At 32.6% G+C, this 10,053-nt stretch overlaps 1 long non-coding RNA gene across 1 annotated transcript in view; it reads right to left on the reverse strand.

Annotated features, from left to right (window-relative positions):
• Positions 1–4,710, reverse strand: part of LOC146998063 (uncharacterized) — a 101,000-nt gene extending 96,290 nt beyond the window's left edge. The window contains exon 1 of the long non-coding RNA XR_015040245.1: positions 4,476–4,710. This is a non-coding gene — a long non-coding RNA (uncharacterized LOC146998063). The remainder of the gene's footprint in view (positions 1–4,475) is intronic.
• Between the last annotated feature and the right edge of the window lie 5,343 nt (positions 4,711–10,053).

A 10,053-nucleotide genomic window follows, 5' to 3' on the forward strand; every position in this document is an offset into this window, starting at 1 on the left:
CAGAACCAGCGCCAGGGCTCGTATGGCCGCACCGGGTCGCAGAATTCAGGACCCACAGAGACTGACTGCATCAGGCGGTAAAATATCTATCATCGACCCTTATTAAGGCTTAAAAATATGTGGGAATTTATTTATTCAGAACTCTGATAAGCCTTAAGCATATGCAAGAAATAGATATAAGTATATCCAAATATGTATAGTGATCGATAGCTAAATTTGATGATGATAGCCGCGAATTTTAAAAGTTTTCGGATATCGCAAAACAAAGGTGAAATTTTCCAATTAACGCATTTTATAAAGAAATGCGGAGAAGCGGTAATAAATGAAGATGATATAAAAGAAGCTTTTCATTGTGATGACAATGCTTCTCAATCATCAATCAATTAACGAATGGCGAAATCTGTGGTATGGTTCTAGATCCAGAAAATGCCGCTACGGATAGTGAAGAAAGTTGCAGAGAAGTTACTGAAAACGAAAAAATTTCGATTGCCAAGTTAGTCGGAATTCTCGACACAGCAGTTACAGGACATCAACAATGTAACTGAACAAGAGATTATATCTGTCTACAGAATTAAAGAGAAAGTATTAGCACAAAAATCAAAGCAACTTAAACAACTTACATTGAAAGAAATGTTTAATAAGTTAAACAAACAAATATTAAGTTTTTTTTTTTTTTTTTTTTTGTAAATTTTGATACCCTTTAGATCATAAATGCTTCATTATTTCATAAATCACGATTTCATATTTTTAATTTTATAATTTCTACATGCCATCTTACTAGATTTTACTTATGATATGCAAAAATCTAGTGTAATAATTATTTATTTCATTTAAATGTTGCCCAAAACTAAACAGCATTTCAAAAATATATTGACCATATTTTCAACCTATAGTTATGACACTTCTTCACTTCAGAAGCATTCATTTTCTAAGAGATCAATTAATTTCATCTGTTAAGAAACATCACTCAGATGCTGTTTCAAAAATTATTTCAGAATGAAAAGTATTTACAATTATTATTATTACAACTTTAAAGTATTGACGTGTAAAGATTTCTTACAGTAATGATGTGAATAGCTACTGCAATGTGAAGCATAGAAATAACAAAAATGGCATTGGTTTTCAAAGTATTTCATTTAACTCTTAATTAAAAACATTTTTTTTCCTTATCAAAACAAGCTTAATTTTGTCGCCCAACAGTTATTGCGAAAGGGAAAGCAAATTATAGGGATCTGTATTTATGGAGAAAAGGACAGTATTTATGAATAAAAAGTAAATATGTATACATGCTAGCAGAGGAAGGATGCCTCTGTAAAGAACTCTAGAGAAACTGGCTCAGATTCATATTATATATAAGGAAAACCACAAAAACTCCCGTACAGCTAGTCCGAACTATCAGTGTTAAATGGCTTAGCTCTCCACTACTAGGGGATTCCAACGTCTTTTCGAATCTTTCATAAAAATCATCAGTTACGATAATCGCTCTGTGTATTATTAATCAATGGTACAAAATTTACTCGTTGCGATAATTTAATTTTAGCTTTTAAATTATAATCATAAATAACTTGTATAAATTGACTGATTAAAAAATACATGCTTGTTAATAATACTATTAATATTTACAAAATTTATAAAAATTATTTATAACACTGTGCATTATTACTACTGGTAAAAAATTTACTCATTTTGATAAGTTAATTCGATTAACCTCAACTTCAACTCTCTTTTTTTATTTACCTGCAATCTAAGAAACTAAAGTAGAATATACTAGATTTAAATACATTTATTAACCTTATGCAACTTCATTTTTCACATAATGTGATCATTAATGTCAGTGTTTCAAGAATTTATCTTTGCAGCACTAAGTATTGAAATTTAGAGAAAGACTGCTTTGAGGTGAAAGTTTTCCAATTAAATTGACAAATTTTTGTATAATTAATGTTTTATGAATTGCCATTTCTCTTTTCAGTAGAATCGCATGAAACTTATTTGCTTTTGAACAGCTGACATTTGGACCTAAACAATATCTAGAGCATCACAAGGAATGCAAAATGAAGAACACCTTTCCTATTTTCAAGAATTTCATATGTGCATAGGAGAATTTAAACATTCAGTACTTTTCCATTATACGTCTGCCATGCATTTTGGCATGTCAGTGAACAACGGAAAATACTATGTGTATCTGCATGACGGAAAATTACGAAGTACCAAATATTCTAGGCCTTTTGCAGTTGATAGCAAACGATGGCATACTTGCAATGCTGAATAATTAAAAAGCAAATTCATGAAAACTTATCAAGAAACAAATAATATAAATACAATGCTTATTTCACTGAATGTGTAACCATTCCTATTCGGTTACTTTGTGAGTTAATATAATTTCCGATTTTCCTATTTAAACACAATTCTTTTGTCTTTGTAAAACGCTTCTCCTGTATATAGGCTACTGCTGAAGTTGTCTATCTGAAATTTTTACCTTTCGCAGCCTCTCGTTTAAATCATTATCACCAGCTTTCAGATACATATTAAATGACCTGTGCATGAATAGATAGTTACATAATATAATAAGTTATTCCAAAATGTTTCAGAAATTTATATTCTTGAAATCGAGCCTTTTTTGGTTTGATATTATTTTATTATGGAAAAGTATGCGAGGGCAACCTGCCTAACGGAGGGATGCCTTCACGGAAGACTGGCTCATATCCATTTTGCAGATAAAAACCACATAAACCCTCGTGCAACCAGCCCGTTCACCTAGAATCAAACTATCAGTGTTCAATGACTTCACTAATGGGCACCTGGAAAGAGAAAGTATATGGAGTTGTTCAAGATACTCACTCTATTTATTATTTTGTATTTTAGTCATTGAATAGATGTAGACAAGATTAAGGACTTCTCCAAAATAGAAAAATAACACATATTTGCAATATAAATAAAACAATGTAGGATTATACATCAAAATTGCATTGTCGTGAAATACAGAAATACTTCAACATTCACTCCAGAAAAAATGCAGTTTTTAACTTTATTGAATGTTACATATTCTTTATTGATTTGAACACTGATAAACTGGGAAGTCATTATCAACAAAAAGCCTGTTAAGGACAATTTGATGACAATTTCCATCGAGCTGAATGTATATTCTTCAACACAGGCAATCATCACAAAAAAACATTTAGTCTCATGATTAACTTTATTTTCTGTACATTTTTTTCCATGTAAATTACACAGCCTAAATTTGAATACTGCACAAAATTATTTATATATATTTTAAGATACTTTATTGATTATTATATGGCAAATATCTTCTCAGAACAACCTTTAAATACTTTTACGCAGGAAATGATTTAGATAAACACTTATTTAAAGTTTAGGTGATAAAATATTTTAAAATGTTGGAAGTGAGCATGTGTAAATAAATAACTGTAAAAATATTATCAAACATCAAAGCGAAATTCTTGAAAATTTCATTATGCAAGAATGCTTAAAAGAGATCTCAAGCATAAATATATACATATAATAGATAAAATTTTATATTGGTAGGAACACTGACACATCTATTATTATTTAAGCATATTAGAACATTCCTGAAAGAGACAAATTACGGGAGAAGTAAAAGGAAAATTGAAAATAAGCATTATTAAAAACAGAATTTGCAGTACTGGATGATGTAAGTAGGGCATTAAAAACCAAATATAACAAAAACCTTTTTAGAACGTATAAAAATAAGTAAATAAAAGGTTTAGTTCATCACAGTAAAATTGTGGTATCGAACAAAACGACAGATACTTAATATGTGAACTAATTATTTCACACTGTTTCATCAGTTTTTATACAAAAATATAAGTAACTCTGTATTAGTTCTGAAATGCAGAAAAATTAAACCATGCTTCAAAAACAGTTTTACAAAAGAATGCTTTTCAGTTCTACATGAGTCTCTATGAAAACTAAAACTGGTACTCAAAGTAACTACCACAAAACCAAAGTTTTTACACATAAAAAATCATTAATACTTTATTTTTGGAATACTTTAATGACACCAAGTAACTAACAAAGAATAAAAACAATATTCAATATATAAGTTTCATAATGGCACTTAATACCTTAATACTAACAGAGAAAAAGAGCAATAATATTTAATACGTTTAGAATTGCTTTAAAAAATTAAATTATTACAAAGCTAAAATTATTACACCTAAAAAAAAACAGCTACACTTATTTATTTTTGGAATACCAAGCTTTGGAATACACAGCAAAATATAATTTCTCCATTTATTCTACAAAAACAAATTGGTACTCAAAATTAATAAAGAACAACAGTAATATTTGATTCAACTGTTTCTGAAATACTATCTAACAGAAAATTAAATTTGAAAAGAACATAGTAAAATCTGTTAAATAAATTAAAGAATAAAATTAAATTAAGAAAAATCTTAAATTAAGAAAAAAACAATGATTTTGATAACTACAAATACCTGAAAATATCGAATCCCAAATGCTCAACGTTCACCGTTCCAACTTCACTCAATAAAACCACGTACTGTTTGAATTGTCTCCAACTCGATTCCCATCGGTTAAACCCACCTCAGCAATATTTCTTCCACACCCGCTCTTTTTAGTGGACTGTACCAGGCAGCAAACATCAGAAGGATCTGGTTGGGATTTGAGACTGTAGCAGGACTAAAGAGAAGGGCTAGCTCATAGAGCGTTTCCCCCTGAAACATGCAGTGAGGAGTGGTGACGTAGCAATGATGCCACTGAGCGCGGAGATGCAATTGACAACATAGAAATTAGCGTTTTAAATTTGAAGAACCAGCGTTTAAAATGAGCTGTGCGTGAAAGATAGCTATAATTTGGAAGAGACAATGTTACTGCAGTATGCATCTTACACTGGACATTACAAAATTTAATAGTACTTACTCAATTTTAAAATAATAGATAAAGTGCGCTACTCTTAGCATAAAGTTCCTTTTTTTATTTGCAGGGATTTTTTTTTCTTTAAATGCCTGTTTGTTTCTAATCATTTCTTTATCTGCATGTTAACTAAGAGAACTGTACTACTGCTTCTAAGATAACTATAATAACAGCTATTTAAAATTAATCAAAAAACAACCTTAAATTGGCATAGTTTTAAACATGTATGGTTATATATGGCAAAATTTCTGCTAATCTAAGTTTGAGTTTCAGTCTAATTGTAAATTTTACATTGGCATATTTTTATCCCGATTCAATATAATAACATATATTTTTTTAAAATAATTTTGTAACTTAGGCTTACATCAATATTTCATTTAAATAAATACATGTAAGATTCTTATCTTAATTTAGACAAAACAAATTTACTCACAGTACCTAAAATAATTATTTAATTTTTCAAAAGTGGGAGTTAGGGGGCAGGTCTTCTTATGCCAATTACTTTAATATCATACTTTATATATATTTTATCTAGAATGCTAAGCTAACACAAAATCGAATCAATAATAACAGAGGATACAATAAAAATAACTGTAACAATAACTTAACAGAATTAGTTCTCATTTGAAATATGCTTTAGGCTATTAACTTCTAAAATGCCATCTAGAAATATTTCAAATCAAAACATATTATATATGCTTACTTGTACAGTCGTAATGCAACTACAAGTTGTTGAAACATTATTTATTGGCTGCCACATTCGAAGCAATCCTTTTTTTTGCCTTTTGGGTTGCTTTTCTTTGGGAAAAAACATATGCATTTCTATTTAAGAAACGTATTCTAATAAAAGTTCTCACTCTGCAAAATAAACGAATTGCTTCTCTGTTAACTTCAGGATAATATTTCTCCAGTTTATTAATTAAAGAGCCAATTACATGCTTCCCTTTATAGTAAGTTGTACCATGAACTGCACAAAATATGTTTTCGAACTCATAAACTGTATTCATCCATGAATGAGAAGGACAATAATTTAATCCATTCTGAATTAAATATTGGTTCATCAGCACTATTTTTAGATATTGTTCCCAATGATGGGTCTTTGTCTCGCACACGATAGGCAATATAACCTGCAACATATGTTAATGCTTCTTTTTCGGCTGTTGAAAATTGTCTGTCGGAATTCAATTCTAATTCCCATGCCATAGGAGAAGGTTCCTCTATGAAATCCAAATTCAAATCATCAATAGTATTTAATGGAAAAGCATCTTCCTCCTCAGTTTTCAAAGCCCTTTCAAGTATTTCGGATGTTAAATATGAATCAATATTTCTGCTTTCTTTAGTCATGTATACTTTTGAAGATAAATTTGGCAGCTTATTAGCGAGTATTAATTGCTTTAAGCGGCGTATAACTTCACTAGGTGATGGATGGTCATTAAACCTACCAAGCCCTCGAATCTGACTAAAGAGACTTTCAAGTGCATCCTGAGTTAATCTAGAGGTTAAAATATATTTAGCATCATACTATGATTTCAAATCCTGGTGTAGGCCAAGAAGAGAATTTATTGAAATTATTATTCCTTTTTGGAAAGGCAGTAAGTTGGCTTTTCTCTGAACTCTTAATCCACCAATGACTTTCTTCATTAATTCCAAAACTTGAATTTGTTTTTCATGATGTTCATTTAATCCAAATGCTACTTTAAGTATTTTATCTGAAGGAGGGTACGGTTTAGCACTATTTATAATATCGAAAAAATTGTCGATTAACTCAAAGAAGTCGGATGCTTTTTTATCTCCTGTGAGGTGGAGTATACCTTTTGCTGTACTTCTTGAAAATAATGTTTTCGCTGGAGCGACTTTTTGTCTCTCGTTTCCCTTGACCATTAAATAATTTGGTTTTAGTTTGTGACACAATTTAATTTCTCCTGAATCTTTATTTAAAACCTCTTTAATAATATCAACATTTAAAACAGTTCCATCTTCTAAAACAAATCCTTTATCTAAAAAGTGGTTTCTCAGTAATTTGAGGCAGTGCGCTAAATCTGCAAAAACCCATATTTTTTTCGTTTGGAATACTGGATTTGGAAACTGAGAACTATTAATCGAAATCTGTAACTCTTTCCACAAAGTAGTAGATCCTCCTAAATCAGACACTTTCACTTGAGTTTAGAATCTATGTGCATTTCGTCGAAACTGAGAACGCATATTTTTTCTACAGAATTCAAATATTGGCATCTTTCCTTCATTACAACAAGAACATCACTCTGAATTCCTGGACTACATGAAAATTTAGCGCACCATCTCTTTAATGTGCTAGTGCTAGGTAAAGGAATTCCCATTTTTTCTTTCCAAAAATCGTAGCTTTTAGATGACAGAGCTCTTATGACAATGCAACGTGAAATATCTTCACTAGTCCACCTGATTTTTTTCTTCTTTTCTAGCAATGCGTTAATCTGCGTCTTTGTAAAAATATGCTTTAAACGTTTTTCCAAATTCTCCGATCTGTTCCGTTTTTTCCTAAATTTCGCTATTTGGGATTTTAATTTCTGAATTTTCGATACAAATTTCTTTCTAGATGTCGTCCACCTTCTTTGTCGCTGAGCAAACATTCTAAAATTTTTCTTTTCTCTATTTTTCAATATTTTATTACAATTTTCTAAGGATATTATTTTGTTCTTCAAATTATCAATACATTCTTGTTTATCTTTACACTTAGGGCATTCAGGGATATTGTCACATAGGGCATTGTCACTTGTGAGTTTTATTTCAAAATCATTCACATTTGATTTATTATTGTCAGCTTGAATTTCGTTCTCGGCCTCAAAATAAATTTTCTTTGGGGTTAATTCGTATAGTCTTTCAAAAGCACTCTGCATTAGTTTTCTTTTCAAATGTCTCCGATTTCTTTGTGTTATTTCGTTTTCTGCACACGATAAATTTACTTTCGCCACAGCATTGCATTTCAACAGTTTCTTTTGCGGCAATCCAAGCAAGCGATTTCTCATGTCATCTTCATAATCACTGCACAGAAAATGTTCGCTTAAAATTCTTGCGTTTTTCACATTAATAGAATCTTGTCTTCGACATTTATGTATCCATTCTTTCGTCAAAAGCAAATTATCCTTTGGGAAAGCATGAAATACAATATCTCTTCCTTTCGTATTTCTATAAGTGTTACGGCACGTTGCTACAGCACAAGAAGCCATATTACATAAAGGATACTTTAAATATAGAATTAAAAGGAAAACTGACTAAAACTATATATATATATATACACAAATTATTTTAAATATTTGCATTATTAGAAAACAAATATGTATGATTAACATTAATTTGGGATATGCGATCTCCAGAAAATCGTCTCGCAAATGAATGAAACTACAGTTTTAAAGGCGCGAAATCAGAGTAGGTGCAACAGAGACACGTCATATTACTTCTGGTCCCCCCCCCTCCATGAGGCTCGCGTCGGCGAGGAGTCGAACAAAGGAATGACCTAGCCCTTCTATTTATCCCTGGACTGTAGTTCCTTGTATTAGCTCGCGGTCTAAAGTAAGTGTTGTCAGGATGTTTTCAAAACAAGAACAACGATGTTGGATAAAAATCGAATGTGCCAGAGGTCATACAGCACGACAGTGTCATCAAGGGCTTGCGGGGAATCTGCATTGCCTTACAGAACCGTAGCAAGATGGGTGAAAGCATTCAATGAAGGACGCCAAAACGTGGCAGACATGCTGCGGCCAGGTCGTCCGAGTGTCAGCGATGCAGACGTGCAAGCTGTTGCCGCACTAATGGACAGTGATCGCCGCCAAACGATTCGTCAGCTGGCCGGACAAACAGGATTAGCGCATACGACTGTGTTGCACATTCTGGAGGAACGCCTGCCCATGAGAAAAATTGCCTCACGATGGGTTCCACATCAATTGACGGACATGCAGAAATGGCTACGATACGATGGTGCCCGAACCCACCTGGAGCGCTATGAGCGCGAAGGAGATGCTTTTTTTACGCCGTATCATTATGCTGGATGAGACTTGGGCCCGATCGTACCAGCCAGAACTGAAGGGTCACCACAACGTTCGAAATTTCGTCAGAACCCCAGCAATGTGAAAGTTATGGTGATTCTCGTGTACGACTGTGATGGTGTCATCCTAACGCATACCGTTCCCCCACAGCAGACCGTCACTGCGCAGTATTACTGCTCATTTTTGGAGCACGATTTCCGACCATCTTTGAGAAAAAACGGCGACACTTTCTGCAGAACGCTCCTCTCATTTTGCATGACAATGCTCGGCCGCATGCAGCGCAAGTTGTGACTGATTTGTTCAAGCGATGGGGCTGGGCAGTGCTTTACCATCCACCATACTCCCCAGATCTAAGCCCTTGTGACTATGACTTAATTCCTAAGATGAAGGAACCAATTCGTGGCACTCGCTTCCAAACTGTTCCTGAGATTCTTGCGGCAGTAGACCGGTCCATTCAAACTATCAACAAAACAGGCGCTACTACAGGTATTCTGCGACTTCCACATCGTTGGAAACCGGTTGTACACAATGCTGGCGACTATATTGAAGGACTGTAAAACATGGTGACATGAATCACTTTTGTATTCCTTGTAAATAAGTAGTTGCCACTATTAAAGTTCCAACCCTCGTAGTTTTCCTTCGAAACGTATAAAGTTCATTATATCACTACTTTCATCCTCTTGCAATGTGAAATATTCACTGTGTTTAATCTTTAAGTGTCTCTTTTATGGAATTTGGCATTTTATGAATTCTTCGACTTACTGTAGCATTTGATAATGGAGTATTATTAAATTCATTTTCTGCTTTTTCGTTGAATAATGTCAAAACGATATCTTTAGCTGCTGGTAATATAAGTTTTTCTCCAACAGTGTGAGCCTGCTCAGTCTTGGCAATTCTTAGGCTTACTAAGTAACTAGCTTCCAAAGCTTTTTCACTCGAAGTAACAAAGCCTTTCATTGCTTGTTTATTATTTTTGAACTCCGATAAATTTTTGTAAAAATATTCTTCAAATTTATCCTTTAAACTAACATGCTTAGATTCAGGATGTTGCGGTATTTAATTTTTATACTCAATAGTTAAAAATACGTACCACTTATTTTTCTCTTGCGTACCACCGGTT

This window comes from Stegodyphus dumicola, chromosome 3 (assembly GCF_044657685.1).
Source record: "Stegodyphus dumicola isolate Sdum_Otavi_A_Nest chromosome 3, ASM4465768v1".
Taxonomy (NCBI): domain Eukaryota; kingdom Metazoa; phylum Arthropoda; class Arachnida; order Araneae; family Eresidae; genus Stegodyphus; species Stegodyphus dumicola.